Source organism: Lipotes vexillifer, unplaced genomic scaffold, assembly GCF_000442215.2.
Source record: "Lipotes vexillifer unplaced genomic scaffold, Lipotes_vexillifer_v1.1 scaffold636, whole genome shotgun sequence".
Lineage (NCBI taxonomy): Eukaryota > Metazoa > Chordata > Mammalia > Artiodactyla > Lipotidae > Lipotes > Lipotes vexillifer.
Window position 1 is genome coordinate 84,224 of NW_006786547.1, and position 13,329 is coordinate 97,552.

General features: G+C 38.2%; 1 protein-coding gene across 1 annotated transcript in view; it reads right to left on the minus strand.

Moving 5' to 3' along the window:
* The window catches only part of CACNA1B (calcium voltage-gated channel subunit alpha1 B), a 197,347-nt gene that overhangs the window by 74,197 nt on the left and 109,821 nt on the right, over positions 1–13,329 (minus strand). The window lies entirely within an intron of this gene.

Below are 13,329 nucleotides of genomic sequence, written 5' to 3' on the forward strand. Positions count from 1 at the left end.
GGGAAAGAAGAAACAAGTGTCTGAGGTCCAGGGTCCTCCAGAGATAGGATTTTATCACAGAATTAGAACTAGACAAATACTTCCCACTAGGCACCACTGAAAAAGAAACTGGGTTTCACTGTACTACATAAGAAGGTGTTCTTGAACTAGAAATCAAGTAAGCTGCCCAAACCCCTCCCCTACTCTTCACAAAAATCACGTGTAATTTTTGGTCCAGGAGACTGTAACATACGTCCTCATTATCAGCTTTGTATGGTTGTTGAACCCAACAACCATGCAAAGCTTCTACATAAGAACATAGAAAGTAAGGATGAAAACCTTTCAGGTAATAAAAATTCTCCACAAAAAAACAACTGCAAAGGAGGAAAACTGTTACACAACTCTCCAACATGAATTAAATATAATTAAACAAACAGTTGTTGATAAGGAAAAAACACCGCAAATCAGATTCAAAATAAAAATGTATGGACAACTAGGCGATGTGAGATGAGAGCTGACCAAACTTAGGAGAGAAATTGAAGAAAAAGACAAAAATATCTGAGAAATAAAGTTAAAGAGAAAAAATCGCCTTGGAAATCACAAGGAGACAACAGATAAGTCCAAGGGAAAACAGACATGACTGAAATTAGAGCAAAAGGGAAAAAGAATTTAGGAGTGAAATGAAGAATGAGTTTTCAGAAGGGTTAGAGAGAAATCCATACAGAAGACACAGGCAAAGGAGACTTAACACCTGTATAACTGGAATGTCTGAAAAACAAAAATAAAACAATGTAATAGAACTAACATTTAAAACTGTAATCCCAGGAATTTTTCCTGAAATGAAATAACACCTATCAATTGATTTTTGACAAAAGTACCAAAGTAATTCCATGGAAAAAGACAGCGTTTTCAACAAACAGTAGTGGAACAAATGGACATCAGTGGCGGTGGGGGAGTGGGTAATGAGAACCTCAACCCTTACCTCATGCCATATATAAAAATTAACTCAAGACTTCAGCTTCTGAAAAGATGGAATAGAGGTACTCTCTTCCATTCATCCTTCTAAGCACAACTAAAAACCCTGGACATCATACGTAAGGCCAACCTAAGAAGATTCTGAAAGGTGGAGAAAAGAAGGCAGATTTGCTGGTATCTTGGAAACTGAGGAACAACACAACAACAGGTTTTGTTTCTGAGTTTTTTTTGTTTTTTTTTTTTTTAATGCCTCATATATCCTTGGTGCTGGAGAAGCCAGCAACCCAGAATGCCAACAGGAAAGATTTTTAAAGGCCAGCTCTAACTAGTGACAGGACCAGGAAAGGTAGAGCCTAACCAGATGGGAAATTTATAGCCAATCACCACTCTACTAACACCACAGAAAAAAACCGCAGCCCTACTTCCACTCATATGAGCAGAGGCCAAGTGGGGGGCCTAGGCCTCCACCCTCACCAGTCTGTAATGAGGTACCCAAAGCCCCTACTGAGGTGGTATCGGAGAGAGCCAAGTGAGTGCAGGAACTGTCATACCCACCCTGTGGTAATAATAAGACTCCCAACCCATACAATAGCAGAAAAGATTACATGGGTAGCCTGGACTTCGATTCTTACCCAGAGGTAAGGAGGCATCCCCTTCCTTTTATCTGCTAGAGTGAATCTTAGTGGAAAGTCGGGACTTTTACCACCACCCAGAGGTAATGAGGTCAACCCTTACTGTGCCAATGCAGGCCACGTAGGGAACAGTAACAAGGATTCCCCTCTCTCCCAGACAAGACGATTATCAGTGGAGGCCCAGCAGGGAGCTAGAATTCCCAGCTCAGCCCAGCAGGGACAAGGAACCCACTCCCACCGGGTGTCAATGGAGGGCAAGTGAGGAACCTGTATTTCACCCCGATTTGTCAATAATGAGGCAGCTCCCCAACCCTCCCCCTGTTGGTGTGTTGTCACAGCAGACCAGCAAAAACAGAAGACTCAAATAAGACTCAGAGGCTCACAACATAATATCAAAATGTTTAGGTTTCAATCAAAAATCACTTGTCATACCAAGAACCAGGAAAAACTCAATTTGAATGAGAAAAGACACCAAGATAATACAGATGTTAGAATGATCTGACAATGATTTTAAAGTACCCATCATAAAAATGCTTCAACAGACGATTAAAAACACATTTGAAACAAATGAGAAAAAAATCTCAGCAAAGAAAAAGAAGATATAAAGAACCAAACATAGATTTTAGAACTGAAAAATACAATAACTGAAATTTAAAACTTAATAGATGGGCTCAACAGCAGAATGGAGGGCACAGAGGAAAGAATTAGTGAACTGGAAGACAGAACAATAGAAATTACTTGATCTGAACAACAGGGAGAAAACAGACTGAAAAAAGTAAACAGAGCCTCAGGGACCTTTGGGACTATGACGAAAGATCTACCATTCATGTCAACAGAGTCCTGGAAAGAAAAGAGGAAGAGGGCAGAGCTGAAGACGCAGTCAAAGACATAATGGATGAAAATTTTCCAAAATTGGCAAAAAGACATAAACCTACAAATTCAAGAAGCTGAGTGAACCCCAAACAGGATAAACCTAAAGAAACTCATGCCAAAATACATCATAATCAAACTTCTGAAATATAAAGACAAAGAAAAAATCTTGAAAGCAGCGAGAGAGAAACAACATCTTACCTATAGGAAGAAAACAATTCGAATGACAGTGGATTTCTCATCAGAAACCATGGAGGTCAGAAGGATGAGGCACACGTTTTTTCAAGTGCTGAAAAAAAAAGAACTGTCAACCCAGAATTCTATACCCAGTGAAAATATCCTTCAGGAATGAAAGGAAAATCAAGACATTCTCAGATGAAGGAAAACTAAGAGAATCTGTCACCTTCAGACCTACCCTAAAAGAATGGCTAAGGAAGGTCCTCCAAACAGAAAGTTATGGAAGAAGAAATATTAGAATATCAGGAAGGAAGAAACAAAGAACAATAGAAAGAGTAAAAATACAACACACTTTCCTTCTCCTCTTGAGTTTTCTGAATTACATTTTACAGTTGAAGCAAAAATTATAACACACAATGATGTGCTTCTAAATATATGTAGAGGAAACGTTTAATTATCTTATACATGCGGAGGAAAAAGAGAGGTAAAGTTTCTATACTTTACTCCAACTGGTAAAATGACAACCCTAGTAGACTGAGACAAGTTATATATATGTAATACCTAGAGGAGCCATTAAAAAACCAATACAAAGAGATACACTCAAAAATACTATAGATAAATCAAAGTGGAATTCTAAAATATAAACAAGTAACCCACAGGAATGCAGGAAAAAGAAACCAGAAAAATAAAAAATAGAAAGAATAGGGGGACTTCCCTGGCAGTCCAGTGGTTAAGACTCCACGCTTCCAACACAGGGGGCGTGGGTCTGATCCCTGGCTGGGGAACTAAGATCCCATATGCTGTGCGGTGCAGCCAAAAAATAAAAAACAGAAAAAATAAACAATAGGAAAAATAAAACAGAATATGTAAGCCATAATATATAATTACATTAAACATAAATTGTCTAAATACGCAAAAAAAAAAAAAAAAAAAAAAAACTGACAGAATGGATGAAAAACATGACCCAACAATATGCTGTCTACAAGAAACTAACTTAAAATATACCTATATAGTTAGTTTAAAAGTAAAAAGATGAAAAAAGATATACATCTTATAGGCAAATATTAATTAAAAAAACAAGGGTGGGTCTATTTATATCAGATAAAGTAAACATCAAAGCAAAGAAATTTATCAGGTATAAGGGACACATTACACAATGATAAAAGGGTCAATCTTTCAAGAAGACAGAATTCTAAATGTGTATGTACTCAGCAACAGAGCTGAAAAATATGTAAAGCAAAAACAGATGAAACTGAAAGAAATAGACATTTGATCTGGATAGGCGTTTAAGAAGCACATTTATAGTTGGATACTGCAACACCTCTTTCTCGACAACTGATAAGTCTAGACAGCAAATCAGCATGCACACAGAACTCCACAGGGTCCAACAGGATCTGACTTATACTTACAGAACTCTCCACCCAGCAACAGCAGTATACATATTCCTTTCAAGCACACCCAGAACACATACCAAGAAACGCCATCTCCTGGGCTAGTAAACAAACCTTAACAAATTTAAAAGAACTGAAATCATACAGAGTGTGTTCACTGACCACAAAATAATCAAACTAGACACCAAACAGAAAGATGACAGGAAAATCTCCAAACACTTGGAAACTAAATAACACATTTCTAAATAACCCATGAGTCAAAGAGCAAGTCTCAAGGGAAATTTTTAAAACAAAACTGAATGAAAATGAAAAGATAACATATCAAAATCCGTGGGACACAGCTAAAGCAGTACTAAGAAGAAACTTTATAGCACTAAATGTTTACATTAGGAAAGAGGAAAAGACTTAATCTAAGCTCCCATCTCAGGAAACTAAAAAAGAGCAAAATAAACCCAGAGCAAACAGAGAGAAGAAAATAATAAAGAGCAGAAATCAAACGCAACTGGAAACAGAAAAACAATAGAGAAAATCAATGAAACAAGAATGCGTTTCTTTGAAAAGATCAATGAGAGTAACACATTTCTAGTAAGACTGACAAAAAAGAGACAAGACACAAAGCACCAATATCAAGAATGAGACAGGGGCAGTCACTACAGATCACGAAGACATCAAAAGATCATAAGGGAATACCGCAAACAACTATACACACATAAATTTGACAACTTAAAGGAAATAGGCCAATTCCTTCAAAAGCACAAACTAATGCAACTCACCCAGTATGATTACGTAACATAGCCCTATTAAGGATAATTTTTAAATTCCAAAAGAGAAATGTTTCACTGGCAAATTCTATCCAACATTTAAAGAATTAACACCAATTCTACACAGTCTCCTCCAAAAAACATAAGAAACACTATCCCATTCATTTTATGAATTTAGTATTATTCTGATACCAAAACCAGACAAAGAGTACAAAAAAGAAAACTGTAGCGCAATATCCCTCATGAATACAGAGGCAAAACTCTCTAACAAAATACTATCAAACAGAATTCAGGGCTTCCCTGGCGGCGCAGTGGTTGAGAGTCCGCCTGCCGATGCAGGGGACGCGGGTTCGTGCCCCGGTCCGGGAAGATCCCACATGCCGCGGAGCGGCTGGGCCCGTGAGCCACGGCCGCTGAGCCTGCGCGTCCGGAGCCTGTGCTCCGCAACGGGAGAGGCCACAGCAGTGAGAGGCCCGCATACCGCAAAAAACAAACAAACAAACAACAACAACAAAAAAAAACAACAACAAAAAAACAGAATTCAGCAATATATAAAGATAATTATACACAATGACCAGCAGAGTTTATCCCAGGGATGCAAGGCAGGTCAATATTTGAAAATCAATCAATGTGTAAACTACCATGTTACAGAAGAAAAACCACATAATCATATCAATTGAGGCAGAAAATCTGATAAAAATCAACACTCATTTAATATAAAAACTTAGGAAAAAAAAAGCGACAGAGGGGAATTTCCTCAACTTGATAAAGAACATCTTAAAAAACAAACAAACAAACCCCAAAACAACAGCTAACATCATACTTAATGGTGAAAGACTGAGCGCTCCCTCCTCCCACAAGATGGGAACAAGGGAAGAACGTCAGTTCTCACCGCTGCTATCCGACACTGTACTGGAAGTCACGGCACCACATGGCAAGAAGGGAAATAGAAGGCATACATATCAGAAAGTAAAAAATAAAACTGTTCACTTGCAGAGTACAGAATAGATTCTCTATATACTAAATCCCAAGGAATCTACAAACACTGAGGGAAAATACAAACCAAAATTGCGTAATTCCTTTAAAATCTGGTGAAAATGAAAACACCAAATATCAGAATCTATAGGCTACAATTAAATTAGTAATCAGAGGAAAATTCAGAGCCTTAAATCATCATATAACAAAAACTAAAGACTAAAATAAACTTAAGTCTCCAACTTAAGAAGCTAGAAAGGGAATGACAAAGTAAAACAAAAAAAGGCAGAAGGAGGAAAATAATGAAAATAAAATTGGAAAAAAAATGATTTTTAAAGAAAACCATAGTAGAACTAACAAAGATGCTGGTTCTTTTTATAAAAATCCACAAATTGTATAAACTTCTAACTAATTTAATCAAGAACATAAGGGGGAAACACAAAATATACAGGATAAAACATAAGAAGGGGGAAAAAAACAGTGAGAGCAAATTGTTTTAAAAACTTAAGCCACTTCTTTGCATAGCTCTTATGTACATAAATTGGAAAACCTAGATCAAATGGATCATTACAGTTTACCAAACTGATCTTAGGAGATAAGAAAGTTTAAACAGACCAATATCCATACAGAAACAGATAAATTATCAAAGAATTATCCTAACAACAACAACAAAAACCAAACCCAGATGATTTCACAACGGAACTGTACCAAATCTTTAAAGACCAAGTAATCCTAATGCTACTTAAACTACCCCAGAAAAGGAAAAGCAGCAAACGTTCTAATTCTTTTTATGGATCAATAATAGGTACATCCTACAGAACATCTCCTCAGGTAAAATTTCTCAACAGAGCACCTCTTAGTTTTATAATACTCACACTTCAGGAGAATATATGGATCTCTCATTACAACATTGTTGAGGCTTTCTTGACTGTTGTTTATGCAGGAAAAATGTATACATCCCCAAAACTCAAAACACTGAAAACTGTCAGGCAAGATTCCAAAGTCAGTTGGTTAGCTATCAGAATCATGTGTCGATGTTTTTGAAAAGGGCAAGTTTCACTGAAGGAGGTGTCCAAAGCAATTGCTTGTTAACAGCTATTTTAACTGTGGTGATCAGGAAACAATGTATTAAGTGTTTTCTGTGACTAATTGTGCTTTAGTTCTGTTTTAAGAAATTGGTTGGGGATTTTGAGTACAACTAATTATAATACATTATAATTTGTATAGTACATTACAATTTTTCCCATCCAAAATAATGGGAAATGGGACTCCCACTACAACATGTGATTTTCAGAAATGGATTAATGAAGATAAGCAAGAGATAACTATATAGCATTAATACCTAAACCTTATGACACTTGAACATAATATAGGAAAGCTACAGAACACATCTCAATATCCTAAAATACATCTCAATCCAAAAATCCTCCATAAAGTATCAATATTATCAAACAGAATCCAGCATCACATTAAAAAATAAATATGATAACCTAGTGGGGTTTATTCTAAGATTGCAAAGATAGTTCAAGATCTAAAAACTTAGTATAAATCACCATATTTAAAGGGAAAATATATGATCTCTATGGATGCCAAAAAGACCTTCAACAAAATTCAACATCTATTCCAGATAAAAAAATACTTACTGAAAAAGAAATTAATGAACACTATAACATGATCTTATACACACACAGACACACAGACGTAGACACACACCTCTCAAGCCCAAAACCAGAATCTTACTTAGTGTAGGCAGAAGCAAAGTAAGGGTATCTAGTAACTCCAATGTTAGTATATTAGCTGGTGAAATCAGGCAAAAGAAAGAAAGGAAGGAAGAAAGGACGAAAGAAGGAAGGAAGGAGAGAGAGAAGGAAGGAAGGAAGGAAGGAAGGAAGGAGGGAGGGAGGGAGGGAGGGAGGGAAGGAAGGAAGGAAGGAAGGAAGGAAGGAAGGAGAGAGACGAAGGGAGGAAGGAAAGAAGGAAGGAAGGAAGGAAGGAAGGAAGGAAGGAAGGAAGGAAGGAGGGAGGGAAGGAAGACCTAATATTTGGAAAGGAATAGTTGCAACTGTATTTGCAAAATTTTGCATAATGTACTTGGGAAAAAACAAAGAGAATCGATGCTAAAACTAACGCACAATCTGAAGATACAGAAAAGTAGCAGGATACAAAATTAACACATAAAAGTCAATAGCCTAGACTTCTGCTCCCAGCAGAAGTCATACCAGGGACCAAATTAACCCTCCCACGAGTAACAGTCAAAAACACCAGACAGTAAGAAAATAAAAAGACAAGCCACCAACTGGGAGAAAATACTTGCAAATCACATATCTGATAAAAGTCTTTATCAAAATTATACAAAGGACTCTAAACATTCAACAATTAGAAAACAACAACCCAATTTAAAAGTAGGCGAAATGTCTGTTTTCAGACCACACTGAACTAAACTAAATAACAGAAAGATAAATCTCAAAACATGTAAAGGTCAAACCACACACTTCTAGATAACATACGGGTCAAAGAAGAAATTTCAAGAGAAACTTTAAAATATTTTTAACTAAATGAAAATGAAAACACAAAGTTTGTTGGATGCAGCAAAAGCAACGCTTAGAAGGAAATTTATAGCATTGAGCGCATAAATGAGAAAAGAAAAAAGACCCAAAATCAATAATCTAAGCTTCCACCTTAGGAAGAGAAAGAAGAGTAACTGAAATCCAAAGTAAGCAGAAGAAAAGAAATCGTGAGAATTAAAGCAGAAAAACCAATGAAACTGAAAACAGCAAATCAACAGAGAAGATCAATGAAACCAGAAGTTGGTTCCTTGAAAAGATAGTAAAATTGATAAGCCTCCAGCCAGGCTAACTAAGATAAATGAGGGGAAACACAGGTTCCTGATATCAGAAATAAAAAAGGAGACATCACTACTGATCCCATGGACATTAAGAGGATAATAAATTAATACTATGAACAACTCTATGCCCACAAATTTGATAAACTACTTGAAATGGACCAATTCCTTGGAAGGACACAATCTGCCAATATTCAAGAAGAAACAGATCATCTAAATAGGTTTATATCTATTCCTTCTAAATAGGTTTATATCTATCAAAGAGATTGAATCAATAATCAACTACCTTCTAAAACAGAAAACACCAGGCCCAGATGGGTTCACTGGTGAATGCTACCATATATTTAAGAAAGAAATCATACCCATTCTCTACAATCTCTTTCAGAAGACAGAAGCAAAGGGAATACTTCAAACTAATTCTAGGAGGCCACCATTACCCTGATACTAAAACCAAACAAGCCATCACAAGAAAACTATAGACCAATATCTCCCATGAATATAGATATAAAAATTCTCAACAAAACATTAGCAAATCGAACCCAAAAAAGCATAAAAAGAACTATATACCACAACCAAGTGGGATTAATCCCAGACATGTGAGGCTGGTCCAACATTCAAAAATCAATTAACGCAGGACTTCCCTGGTGGTGCAGTGGTTAATAATCCGTCTGCCAATGCAGGGGACACAGGTTCTATCCCTAATCCAGGAAGATCCCACATGCCGCGGAGCAACTAAGCCCGTGCGCCACAACTACTGAGCCTGGGCTCTAGAGCCCGTGAGCCATGACTACGGAGCCCACATGCCACAACTACTGAAGCCCATGCCCCTAGAGCCCGTGCTCTGCAACAAGAGAAGCCACCACAATAAGAAGCCTGCGCACTGCAACAAAGAGTAGCCCCCCGCTCGCTGCAACTAGAGAAAGCCCGTGCGCAGCAATGAAGACCCAACACAGACAAATAAATAAATTAAAAATAAATAAATAAAATTATTTTTAAAAATCAGTTAATGTAATCCATAATAACATCAACAAACTAAAAAAGAAAAATCATATGATCATATCAACAGGTGCAGAAAAAGCATCTGACAAATCCAACACCCATTCACCATAAAAACTCTCAGTAAATTGGAACAGAGGGAGTATTTCCTCAACTTTATAAAGCATATGTACCAAAAAACACCTACAGCTAACATCATACTTAATGGCGAGAAACTCAAAGCTTTCCTACTAAGATCACGTACAAGGAAAAGATGCCCCTGTCACCACTCCCTTTCAACACCATAGTGGAAGTCCCTGCTAATGCAATAAGGCAAACAACAACAACAACAACGAAAACTATACAGATTGGGAAGTAAGACTAAAAAAGTGTATTTGTTTGCAGATGACTTGATCACCTATATAGAATATCTGAAAGAATCAACAGAAAAACTCCTGGAACTAATAACTGATTTTATCAAGGTTGCAGGATACAGGGTTAACACACAAAAAGTCAACTGTTTTCCTATATACCAACAATGAACAAGTGAAATTTAAAATTAAAACACAACACTATTTACATTAGCACTCCACCAAAATGAAATACTTAAGCATAAATCTAACAAAATATGTACAAGATCCCTATGAGGAAAACTACAAACTCTGATGAATGAAATAAAGGAACTAAATAAATGGAGAGATGTTCCATGTTCATGGATGGGAGGACTCAACATTGTCAGTTCTTCCCAACTTGATCTATAAATTCAATGCAGTCTCAATCAAAATCCCAGCAATTTATTTTATGGATATCAGCAAAATGATTCTAAAGTTTACATGGAGATGTAAAAGACTCAGAATAGCCAAAACTTCAATGTTAAAGAAGACCGGAGTTAGAGGATTGGCACTACCCAACTTCAAGACTGACTATATAGCTACGGTAATCAAGACAGTGTGGTACTGGGGAAAGGATGAACAAATAGAGCAACAGAACAGAATAGAGAGTCCAGAAACGGGCCCCCACAAATAACAGTCAACTGATCTTTGACACGAGAGCAAAGGCAATACAGTGGAACAAAGATAGTCTCTTCGACAAATGGTGTTGGAACAACTGGACATCCACATGCCAAAAAAATTAATCTGGAGAGACTTTACACCCTTCACAAAAATTAACCCAAAATGGCTCACAGGCCTCAACGTGAAATGCGAAACTATAACGCTCCTAGGAGATAATGAACAACTTTTGCTCTGTGAAAGACATCAAGAGAATGAGAACACAAGCAACAAACCGGGAGAAAATGTTTGCAGAAGACACATCTGATAAAAGACTGTTATCCAAAATATACAAAGAACTCGTAAAACTCAAAAATAAAAACAACAACCTGATTAAAAAATGGGCAAAAGACCTTAACAGACACCTCACCAAAGAAGATATACAGAGGGTAAATAAGCATATGAAGATGTTTCACAGCAAACGTCATCAGGGAAGTGCAAACTGAAACAATCTGACACCATGGCACAGCTATTAGAATGGCCAAAATCTGAACAGTGCCAACACCAAATGCTGGCAAAGATGTGCAGCAACAGCAATTCTCATTTATTGCTGGTGGGAACATAAAATGGTCCAGCCAGTTTGGCGGTTTCTTACAAAACTAAACATATTCTTGCCATATGATCCAACCATCGCTCTCTTTAGGATTTAGCCAAAGGAGATGAAAACTTATGTCCACACAAAAACGTGCACACAAATGTTTATAGCAGCTTTGTTCATAACTGCCAAAATTTGGAGGCAACCAAGATGTTCTCCAGTAGTTGAATGCGTAAATAAACTAAGGTACATCCAGACAATGGAATATTATTCAGCACTAAAAAGAAATGAGCTACTAAGCCATGAAAAAACATGGAGGAACCTTAGATGCATATTGGTGAGTGTAGGAAGCCAATCTGAAAGGCTACACACTGTATGATTCCAACTATATGACATTCTGGAAAAGGCAAAAGAACGAAGACAATGAAACCATCAGTGGTTGCCAGACGCTGATGGGCGCTGAAGAGGAATGAACAGGCAGCACAGAGCATTTTTAGGGCAATGAAAATACTCTGTGTCATGTTACAGTGATGGACATATGTCAGTATACATCTGTCCAAACCCACAGAATGTACAACATCGAGAGTGAACTCTAATGTACCCTGTGAACTTTGGGTGATTATGACGTGTCAAGGTAGTTTTATCCTTGGTTTAAAAAAAAAAAAAAAGCACCATTCTAATGAGAGATGCTGATAATAGGGAAGGCTATGCATGTGTGCAGGCAGAGAGTATATGAAAATCTCTCTACCTTCCTCTCAATTTTGCTCTGAACCTTAAACTGCTCTTTAAAAATTTGTCTCTAAAATTATTTTCAAATAAAAAAATTTTAAAGTGGGCAAAAGATATGAACAGGCACCTCACCAAAGAAGATATACAGATGTCAAATCAGTGTATGAAAAGAGACTCAAGATCATACATCATTAAGGAATTGCAAATTAAAACAATGAGATATCAATACACACTTATTAGAACGGCGAAAATCCGAAACACTGACAATACCAAATGTTGGAGAGGATGCGAAGCAACAGGAATTCTCATTTACTGCTGGTGGGAACGTAAAAATGATATAGCCAGTTTGTTAGGCCAGTTTCTTACAAAGCTAAATGTAGTTTCACCACACAATCCAAAAACCACGCTCTTAGGTATTTACCCAAATGAGTTGGAAATGTATGTCTACACAAAAACCTGAACGTGAATGCTTATAATAGCTTTATTCATAACTGACAAAATTTGTAAGCAACAAACGTGTCCTTCAATAGGTGCATGGGTAAATAAAGCGTGGTCCATCCAGACAACGCAATATTATTCAGCACTAAAAAGAAATGAGCTACCAAACCACGAAAATACACGAAGGAACCTTAGATGCACGCGGGTAAGTGAAAGACGACAATCTAAAGAGGCTGTGCACGAGGCGACTCCAACTATGAGACGTTCTGGAAGAGGCAGACTACAGAGACAGTAAAGAGATCAGTGGTTGCCAGGGTTGGGGAGGAGGGGCCACAGCTCAACTCCCGTGGAGAAAAACCAGGTGGGGACCCCCAAGCTAGTCCAGAAAGAATGAGACCCGGGGGCTGATTTCGGGAGTCTGGGAAGACAGACACACTACAGCCATGGGAGGTGAAACGACAGAATGGACCAGGGAAAGCCTTCTTCCAAGGAAGCAACGAGGAAGGGGAGGCTCAGCGGGCAGAGCCAGCCACCCCCACTGTTACACCTGGCACTGTGCACTATCCATCGGCCCCAGGCGAGAGCCCCTGAGTAAGAGGGAGCGCCCGTGCTCTGCGTGGACACGTCTGCAGACAGGCAAGCGTGTGGCAGCACCTGGGCCTGCCTGCGGCTGAATCTTCATCTGGAATTCCAAGTCACCTCTGCCCCTGGGAATGTTTTTTTCTATCCTCGGTGTTCACAAAACGCCCGTGCACCTGCGCATAATGTGAGGGGCCTGTCTTTGTCACCTGCCGGTTGGCATTTTATTTACACTGTGCCCTCAGTGCCCGCACACAAGTCAGTTGTGGAGTGGCTGCTCCGTCATGACCTCACACACGGTATGAGGGAGGGAGGGGAAGAAAAAGGGAAGCTCAGGCAAAGGGCTGGGAGGAACTGCAGAGCCAGGACCATAAGTAAGTGGGTGGAAGACCACCACCCTGAGACCCCCCCCCCCCCCTCTC